Here is an 11,526-nt window from a genome sequence, read left to right on the forward strand (position 1 = left end):
TTCATTTGATTTGTGATTTGTTTGCAATTTCATTTTCATTTTGTAAGGCCTATATAAAGGCATCAGTTTCATTTCATTAGAGGGCAAGGACAGTAGGCTGCAGTAGTAGTAGGCAGCAGTAGGAGTCGGAGTAGGATCTGGGAAGGGATGGCTGTGACGAGCTTCAAACTCGCGAGTCCTGGGCGTAGTGACAGACGCAAAAGGATGACTGAATCCTATTCCAGTATGATCGAGAACCGACAGATGAATAGCCATGCAGTGACAGCGCATTTTGGACCATTTTCACTGAGAGGACGGGATGTAGCCATTGACAACGGTGATGCCCTGCATAAGCTTGCCATGGAAGGGAGTAGGAATGATGGGATGAAGACAGTAGGAAAGCAGAGGTTCAGGAAGAACGAAAGTATCCCTATACGCTTATCTGAAATTCTCACCAATGAATTACATAAGTATCTCTATCCTAGTTTATATTTTAATTATGTTTTAATTATCAATTCTCTATAACCATCTGAATCTGCCTGACTGAGATTTACAAGGTGACCATAGCTAGCTTCAAGCCGACAATCTCCGTGGGATCGACCCTTACTCACGTAAGGTTTATTACTTGGACGACCCAGTGCACTTGCTGGTTAGTTGTGCGAAGTTGTGACAAAGTGTGTGAATTACATTCCGAGCACCAAGTTTTTGGCGCCATTGTTAAGGATCACAATTTCGTGCACCAAGTTTTTGGCGCCGTTGCCGGGGATTGTTCGAGTTTGGACAACTGACGGTTCATCTTGTTGCTCAGATTAGGTAATTTTATTTTAATTTTAAGCTTTTTTATTTTTATTATTTTTATTTTTATTTTCAAAAAAATTCCAAAAAAAAATCTTTAAAAAATAAATTATTCTATGTTCTTCAGAATTTTTAAGAAGGAATTCTAGAATCTCATGAGACATGTTGAAGCCTGGCTGGCTGTAAAGCCATGTCTAAATTCTTTTGGACCGAGGCTTCCACTCATCAGCACAGAAGCAAGTTGAATGAAGTATCAGCTGTTATATGTCTGATATGTATGCTAAAGCTTGGCTGGCCATTGGCCATGTCTAGTGTTTTAGACCGGAGCTTTCACTGAAAGCTTGGCTGGCTAGTAATCCATGTTTAATTCCTGGACCGGAGTTTTAGACTAACATTGCAAGATTCCTGGAATTCCTATTAAAAATTTTGAAATCCTTGTTTTTCTTTTTCCAATTAATTTTTGAAAAATACAAAAAAAAAATTTAATAAAATCATAAAACCAAAAATAGTTTTGTGTTTCTTGTTTGAGTCTTGAGTCAAATTTTAAGTTTGGTGTTAATTGCATGTTTTTAAAATTTGTGCATTTTTTGAAAACTCATGCATGTGTTCTACATGATCTTCAAGTTGTTCTTAACAAGTCATCTTGTTTGATCTTCATATTTTCTTGTTTTGTATCTTTTCTTGTTTCACATATGCATTTTCAATTTGTTAGTGTCTCAACATTAAAAATTTTTAAGTTTGGTGTCTTGCATGTTTTTCTTTTCTTAAAAATTTTCAAAAAATAAGTTCTTGGTGTTCATCTTGACATTAAAAGTGTTCTTGATATTCATCTTGACATTCAAAGTGTTCTTGCATGCATTGTGTGTTTTGATTCATAATTTTCATGTTTTGAGTCTTTTTGTTGTTTTTCTCTTTCTTCATTAAAAATTCAAAAAAAAATATCTTTCCCTTATTTCACTCATAAATTTTCGAAAATTTGAATTGACTTTTTCAAAACTTTTTAAAATTTAGTTGTTTCTTATGAGTCAAATCAAATTTTCAATTTAAAAATTCTATCTTTTTCAAAAATCAAATCTTTTTCATTTTTCTTTCACAATTTTCGAAAATTTCAAATTAATTTTCAAAAATCTTTTCCTATTTTGTTTCATAATTTCAAAATCTTTACTAACAATTAATGTGATTGATCCAAAAATTTTAAGTTGTTACTTGCCTAGTAAGAAAGGTTTAATCTTTAAAATTTCTAAATCATATCTTTTTGTTTCTTGTTAGTCAAGTAATCTACTTTAATTTTCAAAATCAAATCTTTTTAAATTTCGTTTTCAAATCTTTTTCAAAATAAATGTCAATTACATCTTTTTCAAAATCAATTTCAAAATCTTTTCTAACCTCTTATCTTTTTAAAATTGATTTTCAAATCTTTTTCAAACTAATCCTATCTTTTTGTTTGATTCTTATCTTTTTTTTAAAACTACCTAACTAATTCTCTCTCTAATTTTTGAAAATCACCTTCCTCCTTTTTCAAAATTCCTTTTTAATTAACTAATTGTTTTAAATTTCAATTTAATTTAATTTCATTTTTTTTATTTTCGAATTTTAACTTTAATTTTAGATTAAAAAATAAAAATACTTTTCTTTTCTTTTCCATTATTTTCGAAAATTCTTCTCTCTCACCTCCTCCTAATCATTTATTTGTCTACTAACACTTCTCTTCATCTTAAAAATTCGAACCCTCTCCCTCTTTCTGTGTTCGAATTTCTTTTCTTCTTCTACTCACATAAAGAAATCTCTATACTGTACATAGAGGATTCCATATTTTCTTTTCTGTTCTCTTCTTTTTCATATGAGCAGGAACAAGGATAAGAACATTCTTGTTGAAGCCAGTCCTGAACCTGAAAGGACTCTGAAGAGGAAGCTAAGGGAAGCTAAAGCACAACTCTCTGGAGAAAATATGACTGAAATTTTCGAGAAAGAATGAGACATGGCCGAAAATAATAACAATGCAAGGAAGATGCTTGGTGACTTTACTGCACCAAATTCCAATTTATATGGAAGAAGCATATCAATCCCTGCCATTGGAGCAAACAATTTTAAGCTAAAGCCTCAATTAGTTTCTCTGATGCAACAGAATTGCAAGTTTCATGGACTTCCATCAGAAGATCCTTTTCAGTTCTTAACTAAATTCTTGCAGATCTGTGATACTGTGAAGACCAATGGGGTTGACTCCGAGGTCTACAGACTTATGCTTTTCTCGTTTGCTATAAGAGACAGAGCTAGAATATGGTTGGACTCTCAACCTAAAGATAGCCTGAACTCTTGGGATAAGCTGATCACGGCTTTCTTAGTCAAGTTCTTTCCTCCTCAAAAGCTTAGTAAGCTTAGAGTGGATGTTCAAACCTTCAAACAGAAAGAAGGTGAATCCCTCTATGAAGCTTGGAAGAGATATAAGCAACTAACCAAAAAGTGTCATTCTGACATGCTTTCCGAATGGACCATCCTGGATATATTCTATGATGGTCTGTCTGAATTATCAAAGATGTCATTGGACCATTCTAAAGGTGGATCCATTCACCTAAAGAAAACACCTACAGAAGCTCAGGAACTCATTGACATGGTTGCAAAGGTGGATCCAGTTTATGTACACTTCTGAGAGGAATCCTGTAAGTAATGGGACGCCTCAAAGGAAGAGAGTTCTTGAAATTGATGCTCTGAATGCCATATTGGCTCAGAATAAAATATTGACTCAGCAAGTCAATATGATTTCTCAGAGTCTGAATGGATTGCAAGCTGCATCCAATAGTACTAAAGAGGCATCTTCTGAAGAAAAAGCTTATGATCTTGAGAACCCTGCAATAGCAGAGGTGAATTACATGGGGGAACCCTATGGAAATACCTATAATCCCTTATGGAGAAATCATCTAAATTTCTCATGGAAGGATCAACAAAAGCCTCAACAAGGCTTTAATAATGGTGGAAGAAACAGGTTTAGCAATAGCAAGCCTTTTCCATCATCCACTCAGCAACAGACAGAGAATTCTGAGCAGAATTCATCTAGCTTAGCAAATATAGTCTCTGATCTATCTAAGGCCACTTTAAGTTTCATGAATGAAACAAGGTCCTCCATTAGAAATTTGGAGGGCATAAGTGGGCCAGCTGAGTAAAAGGGTCACTGAAACCCCTCCTAGTACTCTCCCAAGCAATATAGAAGAGAATTCAAAAAGAGAGTGCAAGGCCATTACCTTGCTTGGTGTGGCTGAACCCAAAGGGGAGGAGGAGGAGGACGTGAATCCCAGTGAGGAAGACCTCCTGGGACGTTTAGTGACCAAGAAGGAGTATCCCTTTGAGGAACCGAAGGAATCTTAGGCTCATCTAGAGACCATAGAGATTCCATTAAACCTCTTTCTGCCCTTCATGAGCTCTGATAAATATTCTTCTTCTGAAGAGAATGAAGACGTTACTAAAGAGCAAGTTACTAAGTACCTTGGTGCAATCATGAAGTTAAATGCCAAATTATTTGGTAATAAGACTTGGGAAGATGAACCTCCCTTGCTCACCAATGAACTGAATGCATTGGATAGGCAGAAATTACCTCAAAAGAAATAGGATCCTGGTAAATTCCTAATTCCCTGTAACATAGGCACCATGACCTTTGAGAAGGCTCTATGTGACCTGGGTCAGGAATAAACTTAATGCCACTCTCTGTAATGGAGAAACTTGGGATCTTTGAGGTGCAAGCTGCCAGAATCTCATTAGAGATGGCAGACAACTCAAGAAAAGAAGCTTATGGACTAGTAGAGGACGTGCTAGTAAAGGATGAAGGCCTTTACATCCCTGCTGATTTCATAATCCTAGACACTGGGAAGGATGAGGATGAATCCATCAACCTTAGAAGACCCTTCCTGGCCACAGCAAAAGCAGTGATTGATGTGGATAGAGAAGAGTTGGTCCTTCAACTGAATGAGGACTACCTTGGGTTTAAGACTCAAGGTTCTCCTTCTGTAACCATGGAGAGGAAGCATGAAAAGCTTCTCTCACTACAGAGTCAACCAAAGCCCCCACAGTCAAACTCTAAGTTTGGTGTTGGGAGGCCACAACCAAACTCTAAGTTTGGTGTTGAACCCCCACATTCAAACTCTAAGTTTGGTGTTGGGAGGTTCCGACCTTGCTCTGATTATCTATGAGGCTCCATTAGAGCTCACTGTCAAGCTATTGACATTAAAGAAGTGCTTGTTAGTAGGCAACCCAATGTTATTTAATCATATCTATTTTATTTTCTTTTTGTTATTTCGTGTTTTATTAGGTTGATAATCATGTGGAGTCACCAAAACTACTGAAAAATCAAAAACAGAATGAAAAACAGCATTAAAAATAGCACACCCTGGAGGAGGAGCATTCTGGCGTTTAAACGCCAGAAACAAGCATATGTCTGGTGTTTAACGCCAGAAACAAGCACCAAGCTGGCATTTAACGCCAAAAATAAGCATCTACGTGGCATTAAACGCCAGAAATAGGCTACATTTGGGCGTTTAACGCCAGAAACAAGTAGCAGTCTGGCGTTAAATGCCAGGATTGCACAGCAAGGGCATTTTACACGCCTAATTGGAGCAGGGATGTTAAGTCCTTGGCCCCACTGGATCTCTAGACCCCACAAGATCCCCACCACTTCTTCTCTCCTCTTCACACTTTTCCATAACTCTTTTCCCCAAATACCCTTCACCAATCACCTCAATCACTCTTCCCCATCATCTTTTCACCACTCACATCCATCCACTCTTTCCTATAAACCCCAGCTACCTACAAAATTCAAACTCTTTTCCCTCCCAAACCTAACCCTAATGGCCGAACCCTAAACCTTCCCCACTCCTATATAAACCACTCATTCCTTCTTCATTTTCATACAACACAACCCTTTCTTCTTACCCTTGGCCGAATACACAACTCTCTCCCTCTCATCCATTCTTCTTCTTCTTCTCCTTCTTTCCCTCTTCTTTTGCTCGGGGACGAGCAAACATTTTAAGTTTGGTGTGGTAAAAAGCATTACTTTTATTTTTCCATAACCATTAATGGCACCTAAGACCAGAGAAACCTCAAGAAAGAGGAAAGGGAAGGCAATTGCTTCCACCTCTGAGTCATGGAAGTTGGAGAGATTCATCTCAAAGGTCCATGAAGACCTCTTCTATGAAGTTGTGGCCAAGAAGAAAGTGATCCCTGAGGTTCCTTTTAAGCTCAAAAAGAATGAATATGCGGAGATCCAACTTGAGATCCAAAGAAGAGGTTGGGAAGTTCTCACCAACCCCATTCAACAAGTCGGGATCCTAATAGTTCAAGAGTTCTATGCAAACGCATGGATCACTAGGAACCATGATCAAAGTGTGAACCTGAATCCAAAGCATTGGCTTACCATGGTTCGGGGGAAATACTTAGATTTCAGTCCGGAAAATGTAAGGCTGGCGTTCAACTTGCCAATGATGGAAGAAAACGCACGCCCCTACACTAGAAGGATCAACTTTGATCAAAGGTTGGACCAAGTCCTCATGGACATATGTGTAGAAGGAGCTCAATGGAAGGTTGACTCAAGAGGCAAGCCGGTTCAATTGAGAAGACTGGACCTTAAGCCTGTAGCTAGAGGATGGTTGGAGTTCATTCAACGCTCAATCATTCCTACTAGCAACCGGTCTGAAGTTACTGTAGACCAGACCGTCATGATCCATAGTATCATGATTGGGGAGGAAGTGGAGGTTCATGAGATTATACCTCAAGAACTCTACAAGGTGGCTGACAAGTCCTCCACTTTGGCAAGGTTAGCCTTTCCTCACCTCATTTGCCATCTATGCAATTCGGCTGGGATTGACATAGAGGGAGACATCCTCATTGATGAGGATAAGCCCATCACTAAGAAAAGGATGGAGCAAATAAGAGATCATGGACCTCAACAAGAGCATGAGGAAATTCCTCACCATGAAATCCCTGAGATGCCTTAAGGGATGCACTTTCCTCCACAAAACTATTGGGAGCAAATCAACACTTCCCTAGGAGAATTAAGTTCCAACCTGGGACAAATAAGGATGGAGCACCAAGAGCACTCCATCATCCTCCATGAAATTAGAGAAGATCAAAGAGCTATGAGGGAGGAGCAACAAAGACAAGGAAGAGACATAGAGGAGCTCAAGAGCACCATTGGTTCTTCAAGAATAGGAAGACGCCACCCTCACTAAGGTGGACCCGTTCCTTAATCTCCTTGTTCTTATTTGTCCTGTTTTTCGGTTTTATGCCTCATGTTTATTTATGTTTGTATCTTATTACATGATCACTAGTGTCTAAGTGTCTATGCCTTAAAGTTATGAATGTCCTATGAATCCATCACCTCTCTTAAATGAAAAATGTTCTAAAAACAAAAGTACAAGAAGTACAGGGTTTTGAATTCATCCTTGAAACTAGATTAATTATTTTGATGTGGTGACAATACTTTTTTGTTTTCTGAATGAATGCTTGAACAGTGCATATGTCTTTTGATATTGTGGTTTACGAATGATAAATATGTTGGCTCTTGAAGAATAAGGAAAAAGGATAAATGTTATTTGATGATCTGAAAAATAATAAAAATGATTCTTGAAGCAAGAAAAAGCAGTGAATACAAAAGCTTGCGAAAAAAAAAGAGAGAAAAGAAAAATGGCGAAAAAAAAGAAGGAAAAAGAAAAAGCAAGCAGAAAAAGTCAAAAGCTCTTTAAACCAAAAGGCAAGAGCAAAAAGCCAATAGCCCTTAAAACCAAAAGGCAAGAGTAAAAAGGATCCAAGGCTTTGAGCATCAGTGGATAGGAGGGCTTAAGGAATAAAATCCTGGCCTAAGCGACTAAACCAAGCTGTCCCTAACCATGTGCTTGTGGCATGAATGTGTCAAGTAAAAACTTGAGACTGAGCGGTTAAAGTCGAGGTCCAAAGCAAGAGAAGAGTGTGCTTAAGAACCCTGGACACCTCTAATTGGGGACTTTAGCAAAGCTGAGTCACAATCTGAAAAGGTTCACCCAGTTATGTGTCTGTGGCATTTATGTATCCGGTGGTAATACTGGAAAACAAAGTGATTAGGGCCACGGCCAAGACTCATAAAGTAGCTGTGTTCAAGAATCAACATACTGAACTAGGAGAATCAATAACACTATCTAAATTCTAAGTTCCTATAGATGCCAATCATTCTGAACTTCAATGGATAAAGTGAGGTGCCGAAACTATTCAAGAGGCAAAAAGCTACTAGTCCCGCTCATCTGATTGGAGCTAAGTTTCATTGATATTTTAGAATTTATAGTTTATTCTTTTCTTTTTATCCTATTTGATTTTCAGTTGCTTGGGGACAAGCAACAATTTAAGTTTGGTGTTGTGATGAGCGGATAATTTATACGCTTTTTGGCATTGTTTTTACATAGTTTTTAGTATGATTTAGTTAGTTTTTAATATATTTTTATTATTTTTTAAATAAAATTCACATTTCTGGACTTTACTATGAGTTTGTGTGTTTTTCTGTGATTTCAGGTATTTTCTGGCTGAAATTGAGGGACTTGAGCAAAAATCAGATTCAGAGGTTGAAGAAGGACTGCAGATGTTGTTGGATTCTGACCTCCCTACACTCAAAGTGGATTTTCTAGAGCTAAAGAACTCTAAATGCCACGCTCTCAATTGCGTTGGAAAGTAGAAATCCAGGGCTTTCCAGCAATATATAATAGTCCATACATTGTCCGAGTTTAGACGATGCAAACTTGTTCTTATGTATTTTCAACGGTAGAGTTTCTACACACCATAGACTACGGTGTGGAGCTCTGCTGTTCCTCATGAATTAATGCAAAGTACTATTATTTTTCTATTCAACTCAAGCCTATTTCTTATCTAAGATATACACTTGTTCTTCAACCTGAGCAAGGTGATGATCCGTGACACACATCACCATTCTCACCAATGAACGCGTGCCTGACAACCACCTCCGTTCTACTTGCAATCGCTTAAGTGCATATCTCTTAGCCTTCTGGTTCATGACGTATGGTTGCCTTGCCTGACAACCGAGCCATCCATTCCATGAGATCAGAGTCTTCGTGGTATAGGCTAGAATTATTGGCAGCCATTCTTGAGATTCGGAAAGTCTAAACCTTGTCTGTGGTATTCCGAGTAGGATCCGAGAAGGGATGGCTGTGACGAGCTTCAAACTCGTGAGTGCTGGGTATAGTGATAGACGCAAAAGGATGACTGAATCCTATTCCAGTATGATCGAGAACCGACAGATGAATAGCCGTGTGGTGACAGCGCATTTGGACCATTTTCACTTAGATGACGGGATGTAGCCATTGACAACGGTGATGCCCTGTGGGATCGATCCTTACTCACGTAAGGTTTATTACTTGGACGACCCAGTGCACTTGCTGGTTAGTTGTGGGAAGTTGTGACAAAGTGTGTGAATTACGTTCCGAGCACCAAGTTTTTGGCACCATTGTTAAGGATCACAATTCCGTGCACCACTGCACGCATGCGCGTGGATGCAAAAATCTTATTTTCCAGTTTTAAAACATGTAGAAGAGCGTTGGACTCAGCGTTGGACTGGCAACGTTCCCTCTAACGTTGGCATATCCATACGTGCGCGCACACCACATGTACGTGTGAAGGTTGTGATTTTGCTTATTCACACGTGTGCGTACACCACGCTTACGCGTGCATTGCCATTTTTCCCATCCACGCGTACGCGTCACTGACGCGTGCGCGTCGATGAAGTTTTTTCATTTCAAAATTCTGTGCTTCTCATTGTGGTCGTTGGAGGCAAACTTTTAAGGCAACGTTGGACCTCCAACGTTCGTTTGGTGACACATACGCGTGACCCACGCGTACGCGTGGATGGTCAATTTTGCCATTCCACACGTACGCGTGACTCACGCTTTCGCGTGGATATAAAAATTTTCATCTTTCAGGATAACGCATCGTAGACGCGTACCCGTCGCTCAAAAATCATTCAGTTCTAGAATTGATCATTTTATCACAACATTGGGGGTAACGTTGGCTTGCCAACTTCCCCTCAAAGGTGAGCACCAGCAAATCATGCAGAGGCTTGCTCTGCCTCCCTTCCAACGTTTGAGGCAACGTTGGTGGTTCAACTTGGCCACCAACGTTGCTTCTTCTTTATCTTTTCATGCTCCTTCTTCAACTTTCTTCCATGCCTTCCTTGTCATCAACCAATACATGCATCAAAGCCTTGCTAAAGTCATGAGAATTCTCATCATTCTTAGCACACAAGTAATTAAATCATAATTCTCATGAAATTGCATCAAATTAACCATGGTTAGATGAATCTAGGTATGCATGAATTTCCACCCAATTTGCTTACTTATAGCTCAAGAAAGTGCATAAAACCTATTAAAAAAATAAAAAAGCTAGTGAAACTTGCCTAAGATGCCCTGGCATCAGATACCATGCACCCTAGGGGATGCCTGCACAAGCACAGCCCTGTGTGATCTTAGAGCAAGTATTAACCTGATGCCTGCATCATTAATAAAGAAGCTCTATTTAACTGAAGAAGTCAAGCCAATCCGCATATGCCTTCAGCTTGCTGATGGCTCTATCAAGTTTCTATCAGGCATGGTTGAAGATATGATTGTTAGGGTTGGACTCTTCACTTTCCCCACAGATTTTGTGGTGCTTGAGATGGAAGAGCACAAGAGTGCATCCCTTATTTTAGGGAGACCCTTCCTGGTCACAGGAAAGACCCTCATTGACGTGCAAAAGGGGAAGTAACCCTGAGAGTCAATGATGATGAATTCATGCTAAATGCTGTTAAGGCCATGCAGCATCCAGACACCCTAGAGGAGTGTGATGATCGGATATTTTATACACTTTTTGGCATTATTTTCATATAGTTTTTAGTATGTTTTGTTTAGTTTTTATTATGTTTTTATAGGGTTTAGTGTTAAATTCACATTTTTGGATTCTACTTTGAGTTTTTGTGTTTTTTACAATTTCAGGTAATTTCTGACTGAAATTAAGGAGCTGGAGCAAAAGTTGGATTCAGAGATAGAGAAAGCACTGCAGATGCTGTCTAGATCTGACCTCCTTGCATTCGGAAGAGCTTTTCTGGAGCTACAGAAGTCAAAACAGAGCATTCTCAATGGCTATAGAATGCTAACTTCCAGAGCTTTCCAGAAATGTATAATGACTATACTTTGCTTTAGATTAGAAGGCCCAAAACTGGCATCCAACGCCAGCCTTCTGCCCCCTTCCAGGAGTCCAGCGCCCAAGGAGCAGAGACCAGCGTCCAAATGCCCTAGAGACCAGTGTCCAAATGCCCATAGCTAGCGTTTAATGCCCTAGAGACCTCCTAGTACATGGATCTCATCAAATCTTAGCTCAAACAATCACCAAGTAGGCCCCAAAAGTGGATTTTAGCACTAAAAAGACTGTTTTACCCTTACTAGTCATTTGTCTAGTATTTAAGGGATCATATTTATGTTATTCATAGATTTACAAACCTTTTTTATAGACTTCACACATTTTACCATTGTATTTTCCTTTCAGTATGAGTTTCTAAACCTTCGAGGTTGAGGGGAGGAGCCCTGCTAAGTCCTATGAATTAATGAAAGTATTACTGTTTCTCTTCAATTCGTGTTTGATTTATTTTTAATATGCATACTCGTTCTTCAACATGGTGAATAGGATGATCAGTGACAATCAACTCTGTTCATCATACTAAGACTGCGTGCCTGACAACCACCCGAGTCTACTTGAGTTCGG

The sequence above is a fragment of the Arachis ipaensis genome, chromosome B6, assembly GCF_059453495.1.
Source record: "Arachis ipaensis isolate K30076 ecotype BB chromosome B6, ASM5945349v1, whole genome shotgun sequence".
Classification (NCBI taxonomy): domain Eukaryota; kingdom Viridiplantae; phylum Streptophyta; class Magnoliopsida; order Fabales; family Fabaceae; genus Arachis; species Arachis ipaensis.